The sequence below is a fragment of the Azolla caroliniana genome, unplaced genomic scaffold, assembly GCF_043228905.1.
Source record: "Azolla caroliniana isolate FFs.n. ecotype wild unplaced genomic scaffold, voAzoCaro1.0.p SCAF_18, whole genome shotgun sequence".
Lineage (NCBI taxonomy): Eukaryota > Viridiplantae > Streptophyta > Polypodiopsida > Salviniales > Salviniaceae > Azolla > Azolla caroliniana.
Window position 1 is genome coordinate 17,401,260 of NW_028230453.1, and position 12,965 is coordinate 17,414,224.

At 37.6% G+C, this 12,965-nt stretch overlaps 1 long non-coding RNA gene across 1 annotated transcript; it reads left to right on the plus strand.

Moving 5' to 3' along the window:
• The first annotated feature begins 384 nt into the window (after positions 1–384).
• Positions 385–3,028, plus strand: LOC147852556 (uncharacterized). Its single transcript, XR_015531455.1, has 3 exons — positions 385–766; positions 873–956; positions 1,842–3,028. It is a non-coding gene; the product is annotated as an uncharacterized LOC147852556 (long non-coding RNA).
• Positions 3,029–12,965: the final 9,937 nt, after the last annotated feature.

Here is a 12,965-nt window from a genome sequence, read left to right on the forward strand (position 1 = left end):
AGTTTCTACGAGGAAATGGACAAGAGGAGGTAAGAATACACACATCTTTATCATTCCTTTTGCCTTGTGGTGGGTGGTCGGTCCATCAAGTTTGTCAAGGATTCGTTACGAATGGCAATCTTTGAAGAATGATGCATTTCATACTAACGATTTCCCAATAGACTTTGTCATATTTCGCTACCGTGCATACATTAAGAGTGTTCCATAATATTTAGCTCCCGAGAAGGGTTCTATACTTTGTAGGTAGTAGTGGTGGTGTTTTTTTTCTTTCATAATAGAAGCCAAATCTATACTTTAGAGTAAGTTAGTTACGGAAAGGGGGAGAGAGAAATGGAGGGGTTTTTTCTTTCATTAATACTTTAGGTTCATGCTTCTAAGTTCTTCTCCAGCTGCTTATTCTTCTTCTTCTTCTTCTTCTTCTTCACCTCTCTCTGACGAAACCCTACAGAAACCCTACAAGGCTACCTGTAATTTGTCGAAACTGCCTCCTCTAAACCTAATCCTAAACTTAGAAAGCAGAATTCGACGCATCACAGCAGACACTCACTCATGCTACCGTTGCAGCAGATGGAACGACTTGCTACATGCAGCACAAGATGTCTCTGCTTTCGTAGGATACATGTCCGAAATGATGGGAGTCCAGCTAGAATCGATGGCGACACTGTTCAGGAAGATGGTAACGAAGCAGACGCCGTAAGGAAAGATTCATCAGGAGAAGCCTTTCTCATTGAACCTTCGATGTCTTTTGTTTCTCCCTTCTTTTCAGGTCCCTGTGAATCACTCATCTTCCTATAACTTGGCATTTTTTCGATTGGATCAGAAACTATGAGTTACACAAATTCTCCTTTTCCCTCCCTTCGTTATCTGTACAGATAGAAAGAGAACGAGAGGGGAATATCCGTTTGTGTTTTGCCACAAGTTGAAAAATTGAGTTTGGGAAATATCTTCATATTCAGGTGATATTTTTTTTTGGATTTTTGGACAAAAGGTCATTCCGATTTATCCATTCAGAGACATTTTAGGGATTTCCATTTTGCTTTCATTGATTTTCGGATGAAATTTCTTTGGAAAAATCTATTTGATTCTTTCCTCATCCTTTTTTGTGGAGTTTTGGATGACGCATAAAAGGTAGGTTTTGTTTTTCATTGACGATTGAGGAAACTTGTTGGAGATAATTAATTATTATTTTTCTTTGGTTAATGTTCATGCCATGCTCTCAATCAACATTTGGACCAGCCATCCCTTTGAATTGTATTGTGGAACTCCATTTTTCTTTCATATGAAAAACTAGAGAAATTCCTGTGGGAAAAATCTCTTTTGACTTGTTTTTGAGTGTTCATGCATGCCATTATGTTTATGGAAGTTCATCCTTTCGAGACATCCAAATGGAAAGGATTCTCGTTTTACTATTCATTGTAAATTGGGATATTAGTGTGGGTCTTCCTTTTCTGAATAATACATGGATTTTTGAAGTAGTATTGAATGCCAAGAATAGTATGTGTTATGCCTTGTGTTTTTCGTGGTTTGTATAGACCAAGAAGTTTGATATCCAAAAGGCAACAAGAAAACATTTTCTTTTTGTCTAGCATTTCTGGAGTTGAGGTAGCTTTTGTTGCTACTCCAGAAGTTTTCAGATTATTTCACCATATCGTTTATGCGTCCAATCTGTTGAACATGGAAAACCACAAGCTGCTGCTTTTGTGCTCAAAGGATTGCAAGTTCCTGGCCTGAGAGAGAGAGCGAAGGAGTCAATTGCATGTCTATATTTTATTAATGGGTTAAAGGTAGGTTATTGACCACGTTTTTGGACTTTGCTAATTTCATCTAAATGTAATTTGCAGATAAAGTGTGCTCCCGTGAATGGTTGTCATATTTGTGGTAATATGTTCCTATATGAGTGTTGCCAAATACAAAGACATATGAGTGTTGCTGGTTCCGCTCTTTCAGCGGAGAATTGAGTGGCATAAAGCACACTTTACAACCGAAGCAAGGCTGAACCACAACTGAGTCTTTGTTTTGTCGTTAAAATACAGGAACTCTACATTGACATTAGAAGCGCAGAGAGGGCATGGTGGAAATGTCCAAAGGCCTATCTTGAAGGTATCCAGAACCTTGAATTGGGTACTGGTCATTGGTGTGGTCAGCCTCTTTTTTAACCCGCCTTCAGCATTTAGGAGGATCGCATCCAACTTTGCCTTTATCACCTCAATGATCGTCGTGCCATTTGTCTGCTGTTGCAGCTCTTGTAGAACCTTGAAGGCAGCGTTGGATGCGATCCTCTTAAATGCTGAAGGCGGGTTAAAAAAGAGGCAGAGCACAGCAATGACGACTATCCAATTCAAGGCTCTAGACACCTTCTTCAAGATGGGCCTTCCGACATCACTACCATGCCCTCTCTACGCATCTAATGTCAATGTAGAATTCCAATAAGTGTCAGTTGGTTCAGCCCCACTTTGGGTTGCACAGTGTGTTTATGCCACTCCATTATCTGCAGAAAGAGTGGAATTAGCAACAGCAGGAGGAGCATGTGAATAAGATGAAGAAGCTGGAGTTTACACTTCATGGAAAGGGATTGGAAGTGCTGGCTGGTGCCTATAGGAGCCTCAGTGTGGCTGCAACGTTTCTGGTCAATGCCACGAGTCATTGAAGTTCTGGAGGCGAACAGATTTATTCTGTGCAGCAGCTGTTGCATGTCAGCAAGAAGAAGACCACATTGCTCTAATTAAAATTACAGTGATTAGGGTTATCAGTACTCTTCAAAGAAAAAATCTTGTAACTCAGATTGCCAGTTATGGAGTTATTATTATTATTATCATTATAGGTTTCTTGGATCACACACAGTGGTGACGTGACCATTGTGAGTCCTCTCAGATATGATAGAGCTCTCCTCGGATCAAGAAAGATGGATTGTAGAACCAAATGAAGATGGGCAACAACTCATTCATGGATACGTAATGGTGGACATGGAAGTGAAATGTCACTGTAAACCAATATATCCATAATCCAAGCATTCATGGTTAGTTCCACAAATGGCATATGTAACAAGTGCGGTTGGAATCATTCACTATTTTAAAGACTAGATGTTAGATTTTCCTTCAGCCTTTCAATTATAAGTCACAATATCATATTTTTGTGACAGCTTCAAAACTAGGTACTAGGTTTTAGTAGTAGAGCATATGTTATTGTTTAAACCCCTCTCAAGGGGTGGTAGAAATAAAGGACCTTTGACCTCTCCCACATGAACTTGAATCCATAATAGCATTGCACACAATTTGTGCAAGTTTGGGTTCCCAAAAATTGTTAGTTCCCTATTGGGTAACGAGGTAAATGATGGATGGCATAATAGTACCTCAAAGCACATCCCCTCCATAGAGTGTGGTCAACACCAGCCATATCAAGGAAAACATAGTTTTGTTCGTAGGACATCAAACGAAGGATATAGGCATGTTGTCCCTAGTTCTGAAGCATATGAATGAATGTTGTGGAGGTGAATACTTTGTTGTTGGTTGACAAGTAGAAGAGAAGCAATAATCGGTTGGCCTCTCTTTGGGCATGACACAACATTTGAAGCTTTGCACTAGGGATGAAAGCACAACGCCGAACCTATAGGTGCATGGTCCTAAGCATAGGTTTGAGATAGTACTAATCTTCGCCTCGCACTTTGTGAACTTTTTCTCTTGTTTACTTCGCTTCCTCCTAAAACTTGCCCATGAGCTAAAGTGGGAAGGATAAATTTACGTTTTTGGCAATAGCTCCCTCCCACTCACCAACATACTTAACTTATCCTTTTGGAAAAGAACATCAAGTTAGGGTCTCATGAGTTGAAGTGGTGCATAATATTTGGTTGGACATGGTCCATACTCTATTGGTTTATTACTCAATGTGTCCACTTTTTGACTTTCTTGGAAAATACTCTACTTTTGTCTTGAAAAGCTGGTCTCCCTTTTTCACATTTTTAGTTGCCAAGATGGTTGTACGCTTCGTGATAACCCATATGCATACGTCCACATCCACATCCATATCCACACACACACACACACATCCACATACTAATACTCATGCACATACACATACGTCTATACACACATACACACACATATAACATAGAAATACACAATTAATTATACATGCTCATTCACAAGTATACATGAGGGTAGACATACTTCTATATAAATGTATCCACACATACTCCCTAACACACTAAAAAATACAATTACACTAATAGACACATTTTTATGCAAACATATATATTGTGGTGTACGTTTTGAGCAAGCGCATGCCGTCATGTTGTGGTGTACCTTTGTTCCTTTGTGCCACCCGTTTAGCATGCATGTAGCCAAACCAACCCAAATGGGTATCAACTTATCAACTATAAATTGAGTAAGAAGTAAGAAGCAAGGCAAGCTTGTTTGGATTCTCTCTATGTGCTTTTCACAATATGCACTTGTATGTGTAAATACAAAATTTATTCATTACATGCACATATTCACTACATAGCATTGAAACCTAGTTAGTACACCATACAAGCTCACATGGCTCACATATAATCTAATGCACATATATTATCGATCTGAACCGCATTATTGGTGAAGGCACAAGCTACAAATGAATCTCTCAAACACGATGAAAGCACCTAGACATGCATCACATCACTTAAAAAAGGAGAGAGGTCATCAAATAAACCAACAAGTCTGGACATGTGGGCACGTTGGATTGCATTAGGTTGCATATTCCACGACATAGAATAGTTTTATCAACAATAACATTTGATCAATCAAAGTGTAGACTACACAATAATAGTGCAAGTCCATGAGTTTGTATATTTGGCTACCGGATAATAGGATTGACAATGAAGATAGGATAGAAGGACCATATAATTGTTGCATAAACCAACTTCCATCACTTCATGGATATTGATAGGCCCAAGAAACCCATCCCACTCCATGGTCACGATGAATAAATGCATAGTGTAAGTGACATATTGTATCTAGGATGAAGATTTTAAAGGAAGATTGGATCAATGTTGTTATAGACTAGACTGATAAAAGACTATTAAGCAAGATCAAAGAGCGATTAGATGTTAATCCAGATCCCTAATCGCATATCAATATAATCTCAAGATAGAGCTCATTGGCTATGATGAATGCCTAGTGCAGATGCACTTAATAGGTTATCTTCTATATTGTCAGACAATAAGCCCTCAAGATGCCAAAATGATTAAGATACATGAATTTATGACCCAAAAGATGATGGGATACATGCTTACTATTTACATCATTACATGCATGAGATAGGTATAACATGACTCATTACATGCATGAGTTCATAATACTCCCCCTCATCTCATCATCATTGTTTTAGCTCATCGGCTCTGATAATCTTTTGAGTCCAAGAGAAGGAATGTTCAGCCATTGTTTTGATGCAGGTAAGCTTTTGGTAAAAATATCCGCGAAGTTCTTGCTTGATGTAATAGGTTGAATGTTGATATAATTATCATTGAGCTCACGAGTAAAGAAAAACTTGAGAGAAATATGTTTGATTCAATCACCTTTAATGAAGCCCTTCTTGAATTGATTAATGCAAGCATAACTATCTTCATAGATAATTGTTGGTAATGGGGGCCGATAAACCGCAAGAACTTCCATTATGTCTGATTAAGCATTGTAACAATAGGCATTCTCAACTTGCTTCATGTAATGCCAATATCTCAACATGATTTGAAGGTGTTGCAGCGAATGTTTGCTTTGTTGATCTCCAAGAGATCGTTGTACCACCAACAAGGAGAACATAACCTATTTGTGATTTGCCAACATGAGAGTCAGATAAGTACCCATTGTTAGAATAACCGGTCAATTGACTGTGCATAGAACCATTGGTAAAGAAAAGACCCATATCTTCAGTGCCTTGTAAATATTAGAAAATCAGCTTAATTCCAGTCTAGTGTCACTTGGTAGGATCGTGACTATACTGAGCCAGCAAATTGACAACGAATGAAATGTCCGGACGCGTACAATTAGCCAAGTACATAAGTGCGCCAACAACAACCATTTAAGGGTACTGTGGTCCAAATGCTGACTCGTCAAAAGATCTTGGCTAAAATGGGTTACGAGAAGGGTCCAAAGAGCAAACTACCATAGGAGTTCTAGTAGAATGAGCTTGATCAATAGAAAACCGTTTTAATATTTTATGGATATAAGAGATCTTATAAGCAAAATGTGGTTAAACCGAGGTCTTTCATTTCAAATTGTTGTACTTCATCCAAATGTTGTACTTCTGGCTTCGGGGTATAGGCTTCAGTGGTCAACTTTGACAGTGTAGGAAGCGTCAAAGCCTTGTGTATCGAATTCCCGTTGAAAACACAAGGTTTTCTACTAAACAAACGAACATGGATATCGATAAAAAAAAGCTAATAAATTGCACCTATGTGGGCAATTTTAGGGTTTATCAACCTAATTATTGCCTATAGTTAAATAATTGGTTTCTTTATCATGCTACTACTAAAATATTTATTCTATTTTAGTGAACCTCGCCAAAAAGTCCCCGCCTTCAATCTTAAGATCATGTCTCCTGCGAAAAGGGGTTATGATGGCTATCAACAAAGCAAATCCCATAGGCTATTTTTCGAGTTTGGTTTACGTCGAGGAAGATGGAGTATTATTCCTAATATTTGCAAAGTCCGAAGGAAAGGGAAAAATGGATTTAGTCAAGAGCTTCACATACGGTAGACTTCGGAATGTTGAGTACGAAGATAATGACTCACCTAATCTCGTCCTTGATGTAGAAAGCTTGAATGGGACTAGACGGGTACTCATTGATGAAGGCAACCTGGTGGCTGAGTGTCAAAAACCAAAAAGACTAATCAACCACCTAATTGAGTTGTTTTCAAACCCAAATGATTGGGTTTTAGATTTGTTTTCCGGCACAGGTATATAATATAAAACTTGTCGCATCAATTTAGATTAATGTATAGTCTATTCTTTAGTTTGATGTTACATGTGCAATTTCATTCTACTGTCAGGTACTACTACAACATGCACCTTAAAGATGTTCAAGAACTCTGTTGCATTGGAGAAGGACCCTTGATAATGTTAATTTCATCAAAATGAGGATCCAAGGTATCCTAGGACTGTCCAGATCAAGACCAAGATGTTGGGGCAAAGAATATCAATGAAACTAAGATGTTCCAGATGACTTCTAGAGAACCTATGGAACCTGTAGTTGAAGAAGCAGGGGACCTTGTTGAATTAGAAGACGTGTTAGAGTTTGAACACACTAATGATTCTATTGAGCGTACCGACGAAGCCAATGAGGACAATCTTGATGAAGGAGCTAATGCGGAAGAGCCGGCTTTACCAAACCTATTATTGGATTGAATGCATATGGCTTATTGTAAAATTTGAACAATATGAATTGTTAAATTTTGATGTAATATATAAGTTGAGCTTATTTATAATTTTCGTGTAACATGCATTGAACTTAGAGATTAAGTATAATTTGTATGTGTACTTGTTGTTTGAAGTCTCCTTTATTATTTGGGGTTTATATGAGATAAAATTATACTCTATCATTTGCTCGTATGATTGGAATACTATTGTAGACTGGTTTATTTCTACATTGACGGTGTCATGTATCACGTGTCAAGGGAATTTTTCTCTCAACATAGTAGTATCTCTTAATTGTCATGTTCACAATTTGCTTTTTAAGAAATATTTTATATAAATATACACACATAATTAAAAGAAGTCACTTATTCAGTGGGGTATGCTTTTTAGAATATGCACAATGACATGTGTTACTATTATACTTGCGTTGACATCTATACCTTATCTAAGTTTTGGACAAAAACATGGTAGATAGAATATACGTCAGATGATTTTGTTGTCGTGATATTAGTTAGTTCTATTTTTCGCTATGTTTTCATAAACCACATACGCATGCATCGTGCCTTTTTGAAATTCTGCTTAAATAGGGCATTTTTTAACATCTCACTAAGATATGAAAAAGAGAATGTGACATATTACCTATTTCAAATGACCCGGTGTTTACCATATTAGCCTTCGATTTCCTATCTTGACCTTGCTTGCCATACTTCTGATAAAGATCAACATGAAACTTAGAAGTTTGGCAAGTATTTGCCTAATACCCTCGTAGACCACATCAAAGACATGAATTGGATGAAGCATTATCTTGACTTGACTTTGATTGATGGTACATTAGCTTGACTTGATTACTTTTGGGATATTGATTCCTATTGTTCGTCTTCCTCGAATTTGTGCATATGGGTGTTGATGACGATGTTGTCGTCTAGAATAATTAATCTCGACATGCGTCAAATCCTTAAATTGTAGAGGAGCCACAAGTTGGCTAATTGGATGAAGTTTATTATTCTTGAGGAACACTTGGTGGTGTTTCTTAGCGACAAGAAGTTCAGATAAAAGTTCAACATAGGTTTTAAAACCACGATTACGATATTGTTCGGAAAGATTAAAATTTGAGGGATGAAAACTAGTTAACGTTTTGTTGATTAGATTTGCCTCTTGAACAAGGTTGTCATGACCACAAAATTTAAGTTTAGAAACGATACCAAATAGTGAGGAATTATATTCAACAACTGACTTGAAATCTTGAAAATGAAGTTGATTCCATTCATGTAAAGTGTTGGGGCGGAGAACAGTTCATTGATGATCAAAGCGGTCAAGTTTGATTTGCTTTCGGAGAGTTGATGGATTCTTGATGGAGAAGTATTGATTCTGAAGGCTTAGATCAAGGTGATGAAGGATCAAGATGAATGCTTCCGCTCCCTTCTTCCTAGCATTTTAGTTCTCAACATCATTAAAATTATCACTTACGTTATGAAGGAGATCTTTCGTCGTGAGATGGCCTTCAACATGAACCATCCAAGTCATATAATTGGACCCATCGAACGCAAATGGCGAGAATAAGCATTTCTCTATTTGAAGAGCTTGAGAAGCTATACTAATGGTAACAATAAGGTAGATTTGTCTAAGAGAATAATTAATTGCAATGGTAGACGTTGATCGTGCTAATAACGTGTTATAGAATAGACTGATTATAGACTATTACGCAAGATCAAAGAGCGATTAGATATTAATCCAGATCACTAATCGCATATCAATATAATTTCAAGATATAAGCTCATAGGCTGCATACTATTGACATCACGACTAAGATAGGTATAAGTTTATAACATAAATCATTACATGCATGAGTTCATAACAAATGCAATAAATCAATATGCTAACATGATTCCACTCCTCCTCATTGATAGCCCGATGTGATCTAACCATCTCTCAAAACAAACTTGGAGAATGACACAATGTGTGAATTTACTAGTATGTTAGGCCATGGCCATATTCCCATCCATGGACATTCCTTTATGTCCGTGAATGAAACTCGCGGCATGTGGGCATCAACCCATGCATGACCATCGTGTTTATGCTAGCTAATGCATGGCCATGATATCTCATGCATGGCATGGAATCCCATCAACCCACGCATGACCATCATGTTCCATGCATGCGTGACCATGATATCTCATGCATGCCATGTAATCCCATCATCTCATCTCTAGTTAATATGTAATTACACAAACAAAACACAATTCATAATTTGATTCCACTTCATTTATTTATTCATTTAATGACTTGAACGTACGAAAAGCCTGCGCAAGAAGAAGAAGAAGAAGCTCATCATCTTCTTTCTGCTTCTCCCATTTAGAAACAGCTTTTCTCCATCTCCATCTCCATCTCTGGCTGGTTTCACATACATATATTATCACAGTCATCTTGTCATGAATATCTTTTCAGTCTCAAGCATTGATTGCTTCCACTCTCAAGCATAAAAAATGTGTACATGAGCCATGACACACATAAAAACAAGCTTGCCTTCACCACTTGACTTACGCCTGCAGAGAACGTCTTCAGTCTAAATGCTAGTATTACCCCCTTCCTAAAACAAAGCATTGCCAAGGCACATGATGGCTTCCGTTGAGAAGAAAGCCACAATCACATTCCCATCAACGAAGCCCAAGAATGCACAGAAATCAAATCTATATAATGCTTTTGCTGATATCAAATCGAATGCTGTAGGTAAATCGGGGTGATTTATCGTTCATTGGATAATGTAGGCGGGATGGTTTACACTTTGATGGTACAATGAATGGACAAAAACTCAGTTTTTGCGTTTATAAAGCTTTTTGTCAAGTGGCATGTGTATGATATGGTATGCACTATTTCAGGTGGTATGAGTATTGATCAACTCAATGTAATAATATGCTTGTTTGTTAGCTACTTTAGTAATTAGGCTTCTAAACACACAATGCAAGGGAAACCCCAACAAAAACCCTAAATTCTTGGTCTGTCTTGTTTTCTCTCATTGAACCATTGATGTTTTTGTGAATCCTTTCTCTTTTCAGGTTCCTTTGCTGTACTCATCTTCTTACAACATCGCTTTCCTTGGCTTGGATCAAAATCTGTAAGTTAAAAATAAATTCTACTTTCCTCTCTCTAGTCTTTCTGTCTCGGTAAAAAGTTGGAGATAGTGTAGAGAGATTTGAAGAAAAGAAGTAAACAGGGAAAGAAAGAGAATGAGACGGCCACTTGTCCTAATTCTCATTTAATCATGTTTTTGTCAATGTTGGTGCCATGCTTCCATTGACATTTGGATCATTCCCCCCCCCCCTTTGAATCGTATTATGGAACTCCAATTTTTCTCCCATATCAAAAACTAGGGAAATTTTTGCGGGGAAATATCTCTTTTGGCTTGTTTCTTAGTGTCATGCCATTCTGTTTATGGATCTGATTTCTTGCGAGGAAACAGATGCCAGAAGGATAAGCATATTGTGGAACCTAATTACTGTTGCCACGGAAGATGATTTCCTTGAGGTACCATCTTATGTATCACCTCCACTATTTAGTGTCCCATAAATTAAGATGTTAGGAGGATCTCTATTAATCACTAACACAATGATTGTATTCAATTCTATAGAATGCTCAAACCATTATAGCCATTCCACACTATATGATAAAGTGGCATGTCTCTACCGTTTTAGCATGGAGAGGCTCGTCGCTAAAGGAATTGGCAAGGTTCCTGAGGTTAAACAGCTCGACATGGACAAGGCAAAGCTAATGTATGTGCTACTTTTCTGATTAAAATGGGGATTTTTGAAGTTCCATCAAAGGCAAACATTATATGTTACCTGGCATTTGTAGAACTAAGCATGAATGCTTGGATTAAGGATATATTGGCGAATGATCGAAGGGAGAGAGTCTGTGTCATATCTGTGAGGACTTACAATGGTGACTTCACCACTGAGTGTGTGATCCAAGAAACCTATAATGATAATAATAGTAATAACTCCACAACTGGCAATCTGCGTTATATGATTTTTTCTTGTGGAGTACCGAAAACCCTAATAACTATAATTATAATCAGAGCAATGTGACCTTCTTCTTGTTGAAAGTGTTCTCTGATCTGCACTTGGTCATTCTAGGTAAGAAGAAGACAAAGCAATGAACGTATGATTCGAGTTGAATCGATATTGGCGTACATTGTAAAAAGGCATGATCCACTAAATTCGCTTCATTTGATTTCATTTCTTTAAACACATCGGAAGTACTCAGGAACCTGTTTTGCATAACTAGAAAAGAATGGCACAGAACAACATCTCCTCGGCTTTTGCATCAACAGCTTTACAAAGCCATTCAATCTTTGTAGCAGTGTCTCCAACCCTTGCACATGAGATAAGGAAATGAATGTGAAGAAGAGCAGCAAATTACAAGAACAAGAATCCCCACCCTTTGAGGTGAAGAATGCATATGATCACCAGAAGTCGAGACAGTTGATTCGATGCGACTGTACCGCTCTGAGCTGAAAGTTAGGGTTTTCCGAGTTCAAATTGATTTAAATGCAACCAAAGAATAATGGCATTAGAGCAATAACAGTGTTGATCCTTTAATGATTACAGTACTAGTCATTCGTGTTTCAAAAATGAAATACACAAAGCACACAAAATGATGACTTGAAATCATCCTGAAAGGTATGGATTTTTTAGTAACAACATATATCAGAAGCCATATGAGCTACCTCTAGTTCATAAATGTTACACAGAAAGAGCATGTTTTCTTGTGGTCTACTGGATATCAAAGTTCGTGGTTCATAGAAACCAGCAAGTTATAAAACCTACCATTGTTCATGGAACTTCAAAAATCCACCTTCTGTTCAGAAAAATAAGACACATACAATGACCTTCCGTTGTCCATGTAAAGGTGCCTAACGTCAGAAACCTTGCGTATTCCTGTAGCCACAAGACTGTCCATGCTAAGATACTAGGAACATGCCATTTTACCATATAACGTGGAAGGGATTCTATGGGATTCAATAGAATCATTGGTTTCATTTAGATAATTTGTTAATTACATCAAGATTTGGAGAGATCCTCCTAACAGCTTATAAAGACACTAAACTGCAGGTTATAAGGTGATACTACAAGGAGATCATTTTCCGTGGCAACATCAGGCTCATCAGAAACTCAGGGAAATGTGTCCTGGCATCCTTATATGTCTTCATTCTTCCTAGAACGTTCAGCAGATCTGAAGTGTGTCCTTTCTGCATAACATTTATGAAAAACGAGTGACTATGATTGTAAACGTCAATGTTAATACGTAACTCAAATGACTATCTTCTTTGTTGCATTTAAAATCTGTCCTACTCAGAAAACCCTAACCTTCAAGCATTTGTACGCAATGAGAGAGAGAGAGAGAGAGAGAGCCATGGTGTAAATCACATGTCTATATTTCGTTAAGGATTTAGAAGGAGGTTATTGACCATCTCTGCTGGTAATACTTGGGTACATTCTGTTTGTCCTCCTGTTTGGTTTAGGTTGTGAGATCATGTCTTTACCGTATGTCTATTGAATATGTCTATTGCGTGAAACCCCTTTAATA